Below are 17,722 nucleotides of genomic sequence, written 5' to 3'. Positions count from 1 at the left end.
CCCAGGGGTTTACAAGCCACAGAATCAAAGTTTGCTGCATTTCTCCCTCCCACAACTCTGCAGAACTTCCAGGGCAACTGTACAGCCCCAGTGGCTGGGGGAGATGAGCACGTTACAGCCTCTGCCCACTGAGCTGTAGCCTTCTGTGCCCAGGGAGCCAGACACGGCCAGGGTGGAAAGGCAGGAGGGAAATGGGGAATGGCCGAACTTTGCAAGACAATGGTGTTGTCTGGGACCATAGAGTAGAACAGTTTAGAGGTGGGTCTGAGTAGGGCACAGTGGCTTAGCTGGCTAAAGCCCTTGCCTCATAAACAGGAGATTCTGGGTTCAAGTCCCAGTGGTGCCTTTCAGAGCCTTTGCTCACATTTACTCATGCTCTTCTGAGACCCAGAAAAGGTCTCTCCTAGCTGGCCACCCATGGAACTGCTGGTTCAGGAAAAGGCTGAGTGGGGAGGAGTGTTGGGAAGAAGGAAACAAGAAGTGAGAAGCACCTGATGCCCACATACCCTGACTCTCCATGGCTGCAGAGGTTGTGCTCTCTAGGTGCTGACACCCCCAGGGAATCACAAGGGTGTGTGGAGCTGGCTCTCCTGTCCCAGCAGTTGCAGTTAGATCCCAGCAGTTGCAGTTAGAGCCCTGCCTTGCCAGTGCCAGTCACCTCTGCACTGGCTCCAGGCTTTTAGTTTTCTTATCAGTAATCAGCCTCTCCCCAATCAGCCTTTTCCTGAACCAGCAGTTCCATGGGTGGCCAGCCAGGAGAGACCTTTTCTGGGTCTCAGAAGAGCATGAGTAAATGTGAGCAAAGGCTCTGAAAGGCACCACTGGGACTTGAACCCAGAATCTCTTGATTAGGAGGCAAGGGCTTTAGCCAACTAAGCCATAGTGCCCTCTTCCAAAGTCTTTTTAAAATGGCTCCTTATGTTTCCAGACAACACTTTTTCCTCCCAAAGTGCAGCCGTTCCCCACTTCCCTCCAGCCATCGAACCCAAGCGGTGTCTGGCTCCCTGGCCACAGAAAGCTACAGCTGCGTGGGCAAGGGGCTTTGGCTTCCTTGCCCATGGGATGCTGTTGCAGGAAGGGCTGTTCAGCAGGGACGGGGTTCATCTGTGGAGGAAGGGAAGAGTATTTGGGTGCAGACTGACTAACCTAGTGAGGAGGCTTTAAACTAGGTTTGATGGGGGCTGGTGCCCAAAGCCCACAGGTAAGTGAACAACATGGACACCTGGGAGATGGGCCAGAAATGGGAAAGAGCAGGGGCTGTAACAGCAGAGATAAAGGAGGGACGCGGGACCACTGGGAAGCAAAATCTAATCTGTGTCTTAGATGCTGGTATAGACACACAGGACTATGGGTAATAAGCAGGAAGCAGTTGGTATCACAGGGACTTGGTGGGATAATACACTTTATTGGTATATTGGCACAGAAGGATACAGCTTGCTCAGGAAGGATTGGCAGGAAAAAGGGAGGAGGAGTTTCCTTAGGTATGAAACATGCGAACACTTGGCCTGAGGCGGAGATGGACACAGGAGACTTGTCAGGAGTCTCTGGGTAAGGTTAAAGGGGTAAAACCCCAGGGTGATGTCACACTAGGTGTCTATTACAGACACCTCCCCAGGCAGAAGAGGTGCCTGAGGCTTTTTAAACAATTAACAAAATCATCCAAAGCACAACTGGTTTCACTCACACTCAGCCTCACCCACAGCTGGGAGGCAGTTTGCTGTGAGCTGAAAAGAAACTGGCTAGTAGAACCAAGGCTGAGGATGCTTCTGTGTCCAGATGTGCAAACAGCTGGCAGCCAAGTGCTGGTGTGTTCCTGCCCTCCCCAGGCAAGTGAATCCCCTCCTCTGGGTGTTACAGGCAAGACTTTGCCTGTCTGGCTTTTAGCGAGGAAACTTTTCTATGCCGGGCAAAAGTGACACCCCCTGCACTGCAGAAACCAGCCCACTGACTATTGCAAAGAGGCCCCTAGAAGCACTTAGCCGCCTTGTTGGCTGTGCCTGTAAAACAAAGGAAAAAGCAAATATCTATCACTGGAGAATGTGGGCATCGATCCCACTGCCTCTCACATGCAAAGCGAGCACTCTACCACTTGAGCTAATTCCCCTGCTTGTGACCATGTTCACTGTCCCACCCACCTTGTCCCAGAGCCCACAACGTTCCTTCTGTTAAACCCTCATCTAAAACTTGACAAATACCCAGAGAAGTTGCAGTTCCCTTTGCAAGACTCTGCACAGCTTAGTTCTAATCAGCCGGTCTTCCCTAGAGCCCAGAACATCGACCGCGGCAGCGTCGCTCTTACGCCCAGTGTAGACACGGCCTTAGAGCGACACAAACCAGCCCCAGACACATTCCTGGCTAGGACCAGTCACAGTCTGGGCTCCGTGAGGGTCCGTCCTACCTGAGACGTGTGTGACACAAAAGCCTCCTGTTCCCTGCCCAGTTCCCAACACTGGCTGCAGACCCAGCGATATTTGGTGCCTTGGCTGCTGTCCCTGCTGGCAGGGAGCTGTCCCGCACCTGCAGTTCATCCGCCTCCTGGAGAGGCGGCAGCTCTGTGAGGGGGAGAAGCCGGGGAATTTCCCTGCATGTGTAAAAACCATCACTGCCGGCCCAGGCTGGGGCAGTGCGCTGGCATCCCTCATGTCTGGAACATCTGCCAGGGAAAAACTGAAACCGCATCAGGAGATAAGAGGTCAGGGTCCCCCCCAGCAGGAGCTATAGGGAATGGGCTACCTCTACTTCTCCATAGCAGGAAATACTGGACCAGGGGTCCCTCCACCCCTCTCCAAGAGGAGCTATGGCACCAGGGGACCTCCACCCCCCAGCAGGCGCCAATGGGGGCTCACACACAAACAGGTGCACACGCCCTCAATAACGGTGCCCAGGGCAAAACTTGCTCTGCTCCTGGAACAGGAACAGTGACTAGCAGTGAGGCCCCTCCCTGGCAGCACCGTGTCAGACGGTTTCTTCTCGGCCTGGTACCTCCTGAATGCCGGGAGGAGCCGCCTGGGTCGAGGGGCTGCAGTTCCCTGGAGAGAGGGGCTGGCTACACCTACCCTGCAGACTTCTTGCTCAAGAACTGTTTTGTGCAAAAGGTCTTGCACAACAGTGTGTCCACACTCCCATGTGCTTTTGCACAAGAGAAGTGCTTTTCTTTAAGAGCTCCCATGGCAGTGTGGACGTTCTCCTGCGCAGGAAAGCTCTGATGGGCATTTTAGCCATCGGGCTTTCTTGAGCAAGAAACCCCTGTTGCCTGTCCACACTTCCTCCTTGTGGATGAGTTATTGGGCAAGGGGCCTTATTTCTCGTGGGGAGAGGAATAATTCTTGTGCAAGAAACCCTGTTGTCTGATGCTGTACTATACATTTACATGTGCAAGAACGTGCCTGCAGTGTAGACGCTCTGCAAGTTTTTGCGCAAGAACATCTGCTCTTGCACAAAAAGCCTGCAGTGTAGATGTAGCCCTGGAATGTAGACACAGTCTGAGACAGGCAAGGAAAGGAAGTGGCCAGAACCTCCCCCCGGCAGACTGGTCCTCAATAGGCTGGGTGCGTCTACACAGCTCCCTCACCTTGAAGTAAGCTGTGCAATGTGAGCGGCTGCCCGGGACCCCAGGGGAAGGTCTGTGGGGAGTTTCCAAGGCAACAACAACTACAAAGTTTCATAATCTACACTCATGTGACTGTGATTTATTCCTCCACTAGCAAGTGTGTCTGAAGGGATGAGAAATGCAGGGCCCAGGTGCAGGGAGCCGGGTCACATTCTCCTGCCTGAGTCTCAGTCCTGGCTGAAGCCTGGCTACAGAGAGAAGAGGCCAATGCAAACAGCCCCATGGCAGCGAGGGAGTCAGTACGTGGGTGCGTGGAGCAGGGATCTGGGGGCAGAGCTGGGCTCTAACTCACTAGGGTGCGTCCCATAGCTCAGAATAAGCGATGCAATTGGGTAGCTTATTTCAAGTCAATTTTGAAATAGCTTATTTTGTAATTTGGCGCTGGCTACACAGCACTTAGTTGCAAATAAATGGCTGTTCTGAAACACCCCTTGAGGTTTGCAGGGACGTCAGAATAGGGAACCCGTTATGGTTTGAAACAAGGGACTTGCTCTTAAGACATGTCTGCGTGATATGAGCACCACATCCCCTAAACCTCCGAGCTAGCCGGCCCACGGGTCTCAGTATCACAAGTGGCCCTTTCACAAAGGAGCCTCAGTTCACCACAGAGCCCTTGTAGGGTCTAGTACAAGGTGGGTGGGGTAGGGGAGATGCTCATATGTAGGGGAGTTAGCTCAAATGGGAAACCCCTTGCTTTATATGCAAAAAGTAGTGGGATTGATGCCCATGTTCTCCAGCTACAGCTTTGTCTTGGTTCCTAGTTTTCACTGTTGGGGGCTCAGTGGCCCCTCCCTCTTCCTACCTGTGCTCCCAAAAGAGACAGACCTGGCTCCCCTTTTTTTCCCCCAGCAATTGCCATGTTGCAAAGCAGAGAGTGGCGATATCAACAACAACACTCCATTTGGCTCTGTGGTGCAGTGGAAAGCACATGGGACTTCTAAGTTGCACTGGTTAATGTGAACCCAGCTAGACATTCAAAGGTTGTGGGTTCAAGTCCCACCAGAGTTGCCTTAGCTGCTTCCTCATTTCCAGGATGCTGCTTTTACAGACCAGGCAAACCTTAGGCTGACACTGGGGTGGGCTGGCATCCAGGCAATTCCCAGCATATCCCAGTAAGGGTGGAGGTAAGGGCTAGGACTTGGGGGTCTGGACGTGGGTTGTTCTGAGAGGCTGCAGGTGCTGATAGACCCTCCATGTCTCCTACCAGTGCTGTGCAACACGCAGGCTCGAAGCTTTGCTGGAAAAAAGCGCCAGTCTAGAGGCGGATCTTTTGGAAAATAAAACCTTTTCTGAAAGATACCTTAACCCTTATTTTAAGAGGAATAAGGCCCCAAAGGGACAGACCCAAGGCAGCCGCCTGGTCCTAAGGCCGGGCCTGCAGCCAGGGGGAGGGAGAAGAATTTCTCCTCTCAGCTGGAGTTGAATCAGCCACCTAAGGGCACTTGCCGAGCACCCGCTACAGGCCTCTGCTCTGCCAGCTGAGCTATGGAAGGTGCCTGGGGCAGGCTGCTTTGCCCAGATGGCCCTTGGATGAGTGTCAGGACAAGAGCGCCCGAAGGGGCCGGCCGCCCAGGGGAGGGGCAGAGGAACCCAGCAGCACAGGGGTGTCAGAGCGCTTCACCCGCAGAAGGACCCTTGAGTGATCCAGGCAGAAACGCCGCGTCTCGCTCCCTGCAGCTCCCCTTGCTGCCCTGGCAGGCGCTGCCCCTTCTCCCACCGGCCTGGGCCTGGCCTCAGTCCCCCGCCCGGCACCACAGAAAGCCCCTTGGCGTGAGCCTGGGCAAGCCAGAGGCCTCAGGCCTGTCCCCTCTGAGGGGCTTGTGCCTTGGCCTCCTCTGCCCTTGGTGCCGGCTCTCCCGGCTGCCCCTGAGCGCTGCTGGCCAAAGGAGGCAGCAAGGCAGGAGAGGGGGGAGGAGCAAGTCCCGCTGAGGCCGACAGCTCGGGCTCAAGCCTCCAGCCCCAGCACAAAACCTTCAGCCGGGCCCATGTGGCTCCCTCCTGCCCCCGCACACGCTCACAGGGGGAAACGTGCCCCATGTTCCATCCCCGCGCCAGGCCTGGGCGATGGGCTCAGCCCTCGAGCACCCCGGGGGCTTGTGAGGGACGGACTGAGAGCAGGGCCCCACTGACACCCCCCGTCCTACCCCACTGGTCCGCGTGAGGCGCTGGCACGGGACAGGCAGGAATGGCAGCCGGGAAGAAAGCAGCTTGGACTGACGGGCGAGTCTCACTTGCTGACCAGACTCCCGGGCCCTGGGCTCTGGGAACAGCCTGGGGGGGGAGGAGCGGGGAGGAGAGAGGGTGTGAAGAAATTCCAGGGGGGGCATGTGGGTTTTCACAAATCAAAAAGCAGGGGGGAGTGATGCCGAAAAGTTTTGGAACCACCGCAAGGGGATGACCCAGCAGGGACTCAAAGTGAGTGCTCCAGGTGAGGTTTGAACTCACAACCTCAGCATGTCTCCTACAAGTACTGCCTTATAAGTACTGTGCGCTGACCCATTGCGCCACTGGAGCAGATATTTGAAGATCTTCTTCAAAGTCCTTAGATTGAAAAAGTCAAGACGCACAAAGTGGAATTGAAGTTTCTGCTGAGCCCTTGTTCTTTCTTTTCACAGGCAGAGCCGGGGGGCTCCGCACATCCAGAGACCCCTCCCTCTTCTTCCCTGCTCTCTGAAATAACCCACCCTAGTGGGGCACAAAGCTGCTGGAGGCCAGAGCACGAGAGATGAGTTGCACGTGGGTTAGTGCTCCCTTTGCACGTGAGAGGTAGCAGGATTCACTCCCATCTTCTCCCGCCTGCTCGATGGGGCTCAGGGGTTGGCCCCTTTCCTGCTGCCCCAACTCTCATTCCCACAATGCACTTTGTGCAGGGACCGTTGGTCTTTGTTGCAAGGAGTGTGGCTGGGAGCCAGGATGTGACGGACCGGGCTGTGTCTGGGCACAGCTGAGGGCGTCCGCTCAGGGCGAATTGCTCGAATCCGGGGCTACTTACAGCCCCCGACTGGTGACCTTTCCACACAGGCCACAAACCAGTCCCACAGGGCGCTTCAGCTGCCTGCCTGAAGCCTCACGAGCAAAACCCCTCCGACACCCCAGCAATATCCGTGCCCCAGATGGCCCCGGGCCTATACACAGGTGGGGGGTCCTAGCACCCAATCCCACCTACCCCAAACAAGTTCTGTCCGGTTCCAAGAAACCAGCCACAGATCCCTGGTCAATTTACCCTCTGGACCTTACCACAAATCACGCTGGGCCAATCCTTTAGAATCTATATCTAAAGGTTTATTGTTACAAGAAAGAAAAGCCTGAGAGTAAGGTTATTAAAGTACAGTACGTTACATGCACCGAATCTCCCAGTCCTCGATGCAGGCTCTAGCAGAGATGTTGTAGCTGCTGGTTTAAAAGTTCTTATTGCACATCCTACGATCAGGATGGGTCCACAGGTCTTCCGGGCTCTTCAATCCCTGCAGTGCTGCCTCTGGGATGAAGTGCTGAGCTGAGAACAAAAATGGCCTTGACCACATGGCCTCTTCTGGTCTCAGCCGGTCACCTGGTCCTCAGCCTCTCTCTGCTGGCAGCTCTTGGGTCTCCGCCCTCCTGCTTTAGGTGTGTCTTTGGGCCATCAAGGGCCATTGTTCCACAGGGCTCCACTACTCAGCCTGTCCATAGCCATGCTCAACCACATTCAGAGAAATATTCAGCATCCACACAGATTACAGATTCCTACCTACACACATAGACATTATACACTCACATAAATAGCGTACATAAGATCAACAAACAATAATCTCCCATTCAATCCCCACATGGCTCCCCCCTATACCAATTTCTGGGGCCAACACCCCCACCTAGGGGTGCAGCAGCGATCTGGCTGCTTCCCTCCAATTCAGCAACGTGACACACAGTCACATGAGTGTAGATTATGAAACTTTGTAGTTGTTGTTGCCTTGGAAACTCCCCACAGACCTTCCCCTGGGGTCCCGGGCAGCCGCTCACACTGCACAGCTCACTTCGAAGTGAGGGTGCTGTGTAGACGTGCCCGTCCTGTTGAGGACCAGCCTGCTGGGGGGAGGCTCTGGCCACTTCCTTTACTTGTCTCTCTCAGGCTGTGTCTATACAGCAGGGATACATCTACACTGCAGGCTTTTTGCACAAGAGCAACTGCTCTTGGGTAAAAACTTGCAGAGCGTCTACACTGCAGGGACGTTCTTGCGCAAGTAAATTTATAGTGCAGCATCAGACAACAGGGCTTCTTGCACAGAAGTTATTGCTCTCCCCACAAGGAATAAGCCCTCTTGTGCAAGAACTCGTCAACAAGGTGGCAGTGTGGATAGGCAACAAGGGTTTCTTGCTCAAGAAAGCCATGTATCTAAAATGGCCATCAGAGCTTTCCTGAGCAGGAGAGCGTCCACACTGCCATAGGCGCGCTTGCAGAAAAGCACTTCTCTTGTGCAACAGCACATGGCAGTGTGGACACACTGTTGCGCAAGACATTTTGCACAAAACAGATTTTGCGCAAGAAGCCTGCGGGGTAGATGTAGCCAGGGGCTGTTTGGGTTTGTTACCAGCACTGAGCTTTGTACAACAGCCCAGGGAACATTGTGAAAAGGGAAAACCTTCCAGCCCTGGGTGTCCTTGGCCAGTCAGCAAGTGGCACAAAGGTTCCCTGAAGTGCTGACTTCAGGTGATTTGAAACAAAGCCCAGCAGCTCAGATGAGGTGGCCGAGTGATTAAGGCGATGGACTGCTAATCCATTGTGCTCTGCACGCATGGGTTTGAATCCCATCCTCATCGGGTGTTTGCAGCCCTTCCTCTTGCCTCTCTCAGAGGTTTAGTGGCAGCCCTGCCTGCCCCACCCCCCTCCCACTACAGCCAGGGGAAATCTCCTCAGGGGGAAACCTCACAAAGGAGATTCCAGGCAGCCAGGCCATGGGGGTCTCTGAGATGCCCCAGCCCTGCAGCCTGTCCCACCTGCTGTTGCCATGGTCCCTCTGTGAGGTCACTGCCTCCCAACCAATGAGCTGAGGTGCTGCACAAGGCCCTTGTGATGTCACTGCTGCCTTGCAGGCTCATGTCCTGCCCCTGGCCAGCCCCTTGGCATGTGTGAGCTGCTTTCCCTGCTCCTGTCACTCGGGGCTGGTTCTGGTGCTCAAGCAGGGAACATCAGAGGCTGCTCAGGGGGCCACATTGCTAGGAATAAGGGATCTTTTGGACAAGGTTTTATTTTCCAAAAGATCCCATCTAGACTGGTGCTTTTTCCTGGCAAAGCCCCGAGCCAGAAAAAAAGCAGCAGCCATGTTCATGCAAAGGAAGCGGGGGAGATTTAAATCCCCGCTTCATTTGCAATTGCGCTGTGTCTAATCTGCATCCCTTTTCCGCAAAAGGCCCTTCAGCAGCAGCACACGGCTGCCATCCAGCAGGCCCTTCCGGGGGCTTGTGCATCTGAGAGGCCCTGAGGGAGAGTTCCAGACAAGGACACCTGTGAGACTCTCCCCTGGGTGCCCCCACAAGGGCCTTCTGTATTTCCCCTCTGTGCCTCCCCCACCACCACTGCACACACACCCTTCCCCTGCCCGCCCTTCCCACTTTCTGCTCCCGCCTCCCCTGCTGAAGAAACGTGAGGAGACACGTGAGAAGTGGTTTGTTTTTTTGTGGACCTGCCCCGACTGCAGCCCTAGAGACTCCGGAACAAAGAAGACACATGAGAAGAACCCAACTTTCTTCCTTTTGCTGTGACATGGATGGATCTAGCTCAGGTTTCACTCAAGGGGTCCGTCTGCATGTGAAGTACCTATGACAGCCCCTGTGCTTCTCTGCCCCCCCATCAGCAATGCCACCTACTTGGGGGAGCACGTGCCCCGAGACTTGTAGAAATGACAACCTAGACAAGCCAGCATCAATCAGGCTCCCTTCGATAGCTCAGCTGGCAGAGTGGAGGACTGTAGTGTGTGTTTGACAAGTGATCCTTAGGTCTCTGGCTCGAAGGAGCGATTGTTTTCCCTCCGGCCTGGCCTTAGCAGAAGGTAACCAAGGTGGTTGCCTTGGGTCCGTGTCTTCAGAGCCCTCTACTGCAATTGACAGAAAGATTGTGGGGAGGAGCTGCCAATCTCATTTCTTGGGCTGCGCAGGTTATATCCACAAACACAAAAGTTCTTTCGGAACAATGGCCGTTATTCCAAAATAACAATGCAAGAGTCTACACAGCAATTCCGTTATTTTGAAATAATTCTGAAGTAACAGACGGTTTATTCCGACTTCTGCAAACCTCATTCTACGAAGAATAACACGTAATCCAAATTAGCTATTTCAAAATAATGTTATTCTTCCTGGGGCTCTAAATCGAGGTAGCTCGTCTACACTGGGGAGCCTGCCTCAGACTATTCTGATGTTTCCCTGCAGTGTAGACGTGCTAGTTCGAAATAAGCTATTTTGGAATCACTATTCCAGACCAGCTTATTCCAAAATAAATGTGCCATGTAGTCGTAGCCAGAGGGATGAAGCAGCAGGAGGAAAGCCCGGAGTCCAGAGGCCAGTCTGAAAGCTCAGTATTCCATATGGCTACACACAGTCACCTGTCTTGGTCCCATGGTGTAAGGGGCAGGACTTTGAATCTTGCAATCTGAGTTCAAATCTTAGTAGGACCTCTTGGGTTGGGGCTTATTGTTGTGAGGTTTTTCACACTGCCTGGCTATGCTGCAGGCTTCTGCACAAGAATGGCAGTTCTTGTGCAAAAACTAGCACAGTGTCTACCCTGCATGTGCATTCATGTGCAAGAAAAACAGTAAACCATTGGAAAAGAGGGCTTCTTGTGCAAGAGTTATTCCTCTCCCCATAACGAATAAGCCCTCTTGCACAAGAAGGCAGTGTGCACAGGCAAGAGGGATTTCTTGTGCCAGAAACCCCTATGGCTAAAATAGCCATTAGAGCTTTCTTGCACAAGAGAGCATCTATGCTGCTGTAGATGCTCCTTCGGAGGAGATAAACCACCTCATAGAGCTGGAAGGGACTTTGAGAGGTCAGCTAGTCCAGCCCCCTACCCTCATAGCAAGCACAAGAACCCTCCCTGACAGATTTGCCCCAGATCTCTAAATGGCCCCTTCAAGGATTGAATTCAGAATCCTGGGTTTAGCAAGTTAATACTCAAACCACTCAGCTCTCCCTCCCTGTTGTGCCAAAACACATGGCCGTGTAGATGTGCTCTTGCACAAGAACTCTTGCACAAAACAGTTCTTGGGCAAGAAGCCTGCAGTGCAGATGGAGCCTAAAGTTTTTCATATTTTTTGTTTTAAAAATGTTTCAAATAGTTGTTCAATGTGCCTCAAGCCTGGAATTGTGCTGCAGCTGCCTCCCTCGCTACGGTCTCTGGCTCCATGTGCACTGGCCTTCTGTCTGGGTGCTGGCAGGGGAGTGAGAGGTGGCAGGTACTGATGGGTAACAGGTGCCAAGGTGCATACAGAGAAGCCAGCGCCTGCATCTGACCTCACTGTGCACACCTCAGCTTTTAACAAACACTCTCCTCCTGTCTGCGCCTAACACCAGTGTCACCGTCTGCTCCTGAGGGGTCCTGTCTGGGGGAAAATGGCAATTCCAGGGGACCCTCACAGCTAACATGGTAAAGAGAAAGAGACTCCACTAGGAATCATCACAAGTATCACCCCAGATGGGACTTGAACCCACAATCCCTGGCTTCGGAAGCCAATGCCTTGTCCATTAGGCCACTGGGGCACAGTAACCGAAATTCCCTTTCTTTCTGGCTGGCCAGGGATACCCAGGGCTGGAAGGTTTTGGCTTTTCACAATGTTCCCTGGGCTGTTGTATAAAGCTCAGTGCTGGTAACAAACCCAAACACCCCCTGGCTACATCTACCCTGCAGGCTTTTTGTGCAAGAACTGTTAGGTGCAACAGCGCGTCCACACTGCCATGTGCTTTTGCGCAAGAACGTCCATGGCAGTGTGCACTCTCTCTCTTGCAAGAAACCCCTGTTGCCCATCCATATTGCCTTCTTGTGCAAGAGCTCTTGCACAAAAGAGCTTATTCCTCATGGGGAGAGGAATAACTCTTGCGCAAGAAGCCCTCCTTTCCTACATTTTGCCATAAATTTACTTGTGCAAGAATGCGCGTGCATTATAGATGCTCCTCAAGTTTTGTGTAAGAATCCTGCAGTGTAGACGTAGCCCTTGGGTGCCCAGAGAGGGGCTGGCTAATCACAGTCTGGCTCGGAGCGCTCTCTGCAATGGGAAGATGTCCATGGAGCAGGCGTATGACAGTGGCACACGGCTCTGGTGTGCTGGGGAGGGAGGCCCAGCATCCAGAGGAGCGTTTCCAAGAGAAGCTCTTACTGACAGTGTCTGCCTCTGATTTGATTTTACCGTGTTGTGAGATACTGGAACCCGCAGCAGCATGGACGGAGTGGCTGGAGGGAGCGGCTGGTAGGAGCAGTAGCAAGTAGCCAACAGAGTGGGTGAGATGCCTCCTATCTCCACCCCCCCAAGAGTGGGAGGTGAGCTCTGAAAACCACCTGTGAGCTCTTATCTGCCCTGAGCAAGGGCAGCAACTGTGAGTGGAGTATGGAGAAAGTTTGGGCATGTGAATGGGACACTTACATGGCTGGACTTGCATTGCTGGCAAAGGACACTGCTCAATCTCTTGAGCGGGGACTTACTTGTGGGATGGTTCTGAACCCTGCTTGTGCCCAGGCCTGACATAACCTGCCCCACATAATTCACACAGCAAACGGGGCTCTCAAAGCACAGGGGGAGTTTGGGGGATCGTTGCTGGGCCGTGGAGTGAAGCATCAAACCAGCCCCCTCCTGTGGGGCCTGTGAGTGCTGCTGAATCTGGGCCTCTGCACCTGGGCAATGGCAAACAAAAGGTCTGGGGGCCACACAGAGACCCCGCTGGGCTGAGCAGGAAGTGGCTGGGACTTTGCTTTGTCTTTGCCTGTGGGCTTGTCTGTCTGCAGCCTGGAAACCTCCTGGCTCAGACCACTGGTCTGGATGGAGCGTTACAGACGTCGGAATAATGGAATTGCTGTGTAGACGCTCCCATTGTTATTGCAGTGTAATGGCTGTTATTCCCAAGGAATGCTGCTGTGTAGATGCAGCCTCAGAGAAATGCTGAGCAAGTGCTTCTACAATATCTGGGGAGACAGGGAAATGAGGTCACTTCTCTAGCTATCAAGAAGAAGACATGTCAGGAGTGGAATTTGAACCCACATCTCCATTCAGACACCAGAACACCCAACTGAGGGAAAGGCAGGACCTTGAGTCTGGCATCTTAGACCACTTGGCCATCCTGACACTTGCGTTAGTGTTTTCAAGTGCAGTTTTCATACATGTTTGAGGTGCTCGGGGAGGCCGAGGGGGCCCCTCTCTTTCCCCACCTAACAGCTGCTCTACAGCACATCTGGGTTTATCTCCACTCACCCTCACTCACCCTTGTGGGGTGTTTTGCAAGGAGCTGACAAGAAGCGGAAGAGGCAGAACTGAGGCTTGGGATTCTCCTGTGCCAGGGAGTCTGTGTCACTGCCCTTGGGGATCCTGAGCAGGCGGCTCCTGGGCTTGTTGGCTCCATACCAGGGGTGTCTCCTCTGCAGGGCGATGCTTGTTCCCGGGGCTAACGCTTATCCCTGGGTCACACTTTGTGCAGGGACCGTTGCTGGTCTTTGTGCCACATTATGTGTCTGGGACGTGGGAGTGAGGAACCTGCCCAAAACAGACAAGTATCCACACACCACCCCCCGGTTCTGCGTCCCCGGCATCCGGCCCTCCTCCGTCATCCCCACACGCTGCCCTGAGCCTCCCAGCCTGCACCCCCACACGTAGCTTTCTTACAGATGCTGTTTTACCGCAACCCTCTCATGCCCAGTCTCGGCCCCCCCCAACTCTTTGGAGACAGGCCGCTCTCTATCGTTGTGCGCACTCTTCAATAAAGAGCTTGTGACTGGACTTTGCTGGTGTTGCCTGTCTCTTTGCGGTCAGTCAACAAACTGAGCCATCTGGGCTAGAGTCCCTGACAGAGGCAACGATTCCCCACTGGCCAGGGCAGAGTCTCCCTCTCACACAGTCATGGAGCCTTCTCCCCGTGGTCCTGCCTCCCTCCCCTTCTCTAAGCTCTCAGGGTATGTCCACATTACAGAGTTTTCCCTTCTTCTGCAAGAAAATGGAAAGAACAGAGGGTTTCTCTGGCATTGGTGATCCTCATTGTACAAGGAAGAAGCCTTTTTGCAGAAGAGCTCTTTTGGAAAAACGCATGTGTGGTTGGAGAAGAAAGTTCTTCTGGAAGAAGAGGAAAGGGGGAAAAGCACAGGTGCCCTGGTGGCCATTCCATCCATAGCAATCCCAGCTTACATGCGAGAGAGCGTCCATTCAGTCTGGACTCTCTCTTTCGGAAAAGCAGATCACTTTTTTAATGCACTTTTGCAGTGTGGACGCTCTCTTCTAGAAGTTTTTTTTTGAAGATCCCTTCCGAAAAAAGCTTCTTCCGAATGAAGCCTGCAGTCCAGACATAGCCTCTGGGTACATCTGCAAAGCACGCTTATTTCAAACACCGCTATTTTTGGACTGATCTGGTTCCAAGCAACCAAGGGTGTGTGTGTGTTCAGTAAATCTACATGTGACTAGCTCCATCTAGCAGCCACATGGGCCTTTAGCCAAGGCAGCAGTGACTCTGAGGAAGGGCTGGGGGTTAATCAGAGGAACATGAGTGTCTAAGGCCACGCAGAAATGGACAAGGGGATGTCACAGACACTAGCACATCAAGAGGTAGAGAGAGGCCCCTGCTGCACTTCCAGACATGCAACAGTCTGGATAGAATCAGGGATTTTCAGCTGTTTAATCTAAGACACTTGCCACTAAGCTGCTGCCAACAGGCCAGGGGAGGAAGGCCAGGACAAGACCCTTTTAGCCACTGGCTCTGTGCAGGCTGGAGCCTCCTCCTACCAGATCTCTGGCCTGCTTCCTACAAAGCCTCCAACAGGTGCCTGGCCTGACTCATCTGGCTTCCCCAGGCTGGCACCCACGGGCATTCTCAGCTGATGTCACCCCCTCTGTCAGGTGGGAGTTGGGCTCAACCCAGGCACAGGCCTGGCAGAAGGAGCTGCGCTGACCTGGGCACCAAGGGGAGGTACAATATCTACTGTTTCGACCTGGCTTTGAACCAGGGACATTTTGTGTGTTAGACAAATGTGATAACCACGACACCACAGAAACACCTGCAAAGAACTTAAATTCTGCTGCACTTAAACTTGGACAAATATTCTGCTACTAACTCTTGGCCAATGCTTTGGGGAAAAGGCCGAGCAAGAGCAGGGAATAAGACACCCCCCTCCCCCCGCTACTTCTCTAGACCTTTGCTCCCAACACTGGGAAGGTGGCAGGGGCTTGGTGACTCAGGAGGGGAGACCCACGTCACATCCCCTGCATTGCCCCCCTGCAGGGATGGACCTTTGGGGACAGGCCCAGACTCCCCGACCTCTCTCCCAGCTACTGTCACACTCCAGAGCAGAGCAGCCCCCAGGAGTAGGGCTGAGCCATGCAGTGGTGGCAAGGCGAGGGGCAGGAGCTGAGAGTTTACCTGAGACCTCAGGAACCCAGCACAAGGCACCATCCCAGGCCTCTCTCTGACAGGAGCAGAAGGGGAGGGTGTCTCAGGACTTGGGTAGCTTGTTGTCCTGGTTAGGGGTGTGGCCAAAACACAGGCCTCGTTGTGAGCAGGATTTGAACGTGCATGGGGAAACCCTATTGGATTTCTAGTCTAACACCTTAACCACTCGGCCATCACAACTCTGCAAAAGTTTTCTCCTCTACATAAATGTGGAGAAAAATTCTGTTACTAACTCCTAGGCCAGCTCAGATTGCTGCAGGGCAAAGGAATTCTCACTCCTTAATTCTGTGCCCCCAGGAAGGGACCAGCTCCACAGTCCCAGCGGCTTGGGGAGATGTTCATGTCAGAGCCTCTGCCCATGGGGCTGTAGCCTTCTGTGCCCAGGGAGCCAGACACTGCCAAGGTGGGAAAGCTGGAGGGAAATGGGGAATGGTCGGGAGTCAAAGGTGCTGTCTGGGACCATAGAGTTTTACAGGCCACTGGTGAGGAGGGGACCATGGCTTAGCGAACCCGTTATGGTTTGAAACAAGGGGCTTGCTCTTAAGACGCATCATTGTGATATGAGCACCATGTCCTAAACCTCCGAGCTAGCCGGCCCACAGGTGTCAGTCTCACAAGTGGCCCTTTCAGAAAGGAGCCTTGGGCAGCTGCAGGGACATTGTGGGCTCTGGAAGGAAAAGTGCAGAGGCAGGGGAATTAGCTCAAATGGTAGAGCTCTTGAAGATGTGGGTCCCGAGGCAGCGGAGACCTTTGAAGGGAGCGGAGACGTAAGGTCAGAAGGAAGGAGAACAAGTCACCTCTTCCCAGGTGAGATGTGGTGGGAAAACTCCCAGATCCGGTGCAAGCCGAGCTCCAAGGGCTGGTTCCTGCCCTGGTGGCTCCTTGCAGGGCCTGGCTTGAGAAGCGCCAAGGACCCGTGTGTGGCCAGGAGAAAGGGAGCATGAGGAACGTGGATAAAGGAGCAGGGTGGGGGAGCAGGAACAAGGGAGGGTGGCAAAGCAAGCTGGGGGTGTTGGGTGAGAAGAAAGCCAGGGGAATGGGGTGGCTGGGGTCTGGGCATGAGGCGGGACATTATGTGGCTTTGTGTCCACTTGCACCAAAGGTGACAGCCACACTGCCCCGAAGGTGCACAGCCACAGTAGTGGCACTTCCAGGGTGGGCCCTGGACTGAGTGGCCGCAATGACCTGGTGTCAGGCAAGGCACCACTGAGAAGTCTCAGGCCCCCCCCCCTCCGCGTTCTCCTTTCTCAGCCTAACCTGCTGAGCTGTCTCCCACAAGCTCCTGAAAGCCAGCGCACATGCTGCCAAACCCTGCACCAGGGGGCAGGCCCTGGAACTGCCTTGTGGGCACCCAGGGGAACAGCAATAAGAGAAGACCCTGTGTTTCTGCCTGGCTTTGAACCAGGGACCTTTTGCGTGTTAAGCAAATGTGATAACCACTACACCACAGAAACACACATACAAATGTTTTCTGCTACTGCACTTAAGCTTGGGCAAATATTCGGTTGCTAACCCTTTGGCCAACAGAGATTGCTGCAGGGCAAAGGAATTCTCTGATGTCTATTTTGTGCCCTCAGGAAGGGACCAAACTGAAGGAGGCCGGGCCCCCACCTGGGAACTCCAACCTAAACCCTGAGACCAAGGGGTTTACAAGCCAGAGAATCAAAAGTTTGCTCAATTTTGCCCTTCCCCAACCCTGGAGAACCTCAAAGGCAACTCTACAGCCCCAGTGGCTGGGGGAGATGTGCATGTCAGAGCCTCTGCCCACTGAGCTGTAGCCTTCTGTGCCCAGGGAGCCAGACACCACCAGGGTGGGAAGGCAGAAGGGAAATGAGGAATGGCCGAACTTTGCGAGACAATGGTGTTGTCAGGGACCATACAGTAGAACAGTTTAGAGGTGGGTCAGAGTAGGGCACAGTGGCTTAGCTGGCTAAAGCACTTGCCAAATAAAAAGCAGTTACTGCTGCAGCCTTTGCTCACATTTACTTATGCCCTTCTGGGACACAGAAGAGGCCTCCCCTGGCCACCCATGGAACTGCTGTTTCAGGAAAAGGCTGAGTGGAGAGGTGTGTGGGGAAGAATGACGTAGGAAAATGTGAGCAAAGGTTACAACAAGGCACCACTGGGAGTTGAACCCAGGATTTTTTGTTAATGAAGCAGGTGCTTTAGCCACCTAAGCCATGGTGCCCTCTGCCAAAATAGCTCTTTATGTTTCCAGACAACACTTTTGCCTCCCAAAGTGCAGCCGTTCCCCACTTCCCTCCAGCCATCGAGCCCAGGCGGTGTCTGGCCCCCTGGGCACAGAAAGCTACAGCTCAGTGGGCAGGGGGCTTTGGCTTCCTTGCCCATGGGATGCTGTTGCAGGAAGGGCTGCTCAGCAGGGGTGGGGTTCACCTGTCGAAGAAGGGAAGAGTATTTGGGTGCAGACTGGCTAACCTAGTGAGGAGGCTTTAAACTAGGTTTGATGGGGGCAGGTGCCCAAAGCCCACAGGCGAGTGAACAACATGG

At 53.8% G+C, this 17,722-nt stretch overlaps 7 non-coding genes across 7 annotated transcripts; 2 read left to right on the top strand and 5 right to left on the bottom strand.

Moving 5' to 3' along the window:
* Window positions 1–813: 813 nt before the first annotated feature.
* On the bottom strand, window positions 814–887 carry TRNAR-CCU (transfer RNA arginine (anticodon CCU)). Its single transcript has one exon. It is a non-coding gene; the product is annotated as a tRNA-Arg (tRNA).
* Window positions 888–4,513: 3,626 nt separating this feature from the next.
* Window positions 4,514–4,618, top strand: TRNAR-UCU (transfer RNA arginine (anticodon UCU)). Its single transcript has 2 exons — window positions 4,514–4,550; window positions 4,583–4,618. It is a non-coding gene; the product is annotated as a tRNA-Arg (tRNA).
* Window positions 4,619–6,030: 1,412 nt separating this feature from the next.
* TRNAI-UAU (transfer RNA isoleucine (anticodon UAU)) lies at window positions 6,031–6,124 on the bottom strand. Its single transcript has 2 exons — window positions 6,087–6,124; window positions 6,031–6,066 (listed from the first exon to the last, which is right to left on the bottom strand). It is a non-coding gene; the product is annotated as a tRNA-Ile (tRNA).
* A 2,198-nt stretch (window positions 6,125–8,322) lies between these two features.
* TRNAS-GCU (transfer RNA serine (anticodon GCU)) lies at window positions 8,323–8,404 on the top strand. Its single transcript has one exon. It is a non-coding gene; the product is annotated as a tRNA-Ser (tRNA).
* Window positions 8,405–11,262: 2,858 nt separating this feature from the next.
* Window positions 11,263–11,335, bottom strand: TRNAR-CCG (transfer RNA arginine (anticodon CCG)). The gene has a single exon. It is a non-coding gene; the product is annotated as a tRNA-Arg (tRNA).
* Window positions 11,336–15,312: 3,977 nt separating this feature from the next.
* TRNAS-AGA (transfer RNA serine (anticodon AGA)) lies at window positions 15,313–15,394 on the bottom strand. Its single transcript has one exon. It is a non-coding gene; the product is annotated as a tRNA-Ser (tRNA).
* A 1,201-nt stretch (window positions 15,395–16,595) lies between these two features.
* Window positions 16,596–16,668, bottom strand: TRNAV-AAC (transfer RNA valine (anticodon AAC)). The gene has a single exon. It is a non-coding gene; the product is annotated as a tRNA-Val (tRNA).
* Between the last annotated feature and the right edge of the window lie 1,054 nt (window positions 16,669–17,722).

This window comes from Pelodiscus sinensis, chromosome 31 (genome assembly GCF_049634645.1).
Source record: "Pelodiscus sinensis isolate JC-2024 chromosome 31, ASM4963464v1, whole genome shotgun sequence".
Taxonomy (NCBI): domain Eukaryota; kingdom Metazoa; phylum Chordata; order Testudines; family Trionychidae; genus Pelodiscus; species Pelodiscus sinensis.
This window is presented reverse-complemented; position numbering and strand designations above follow the sequence as displayed.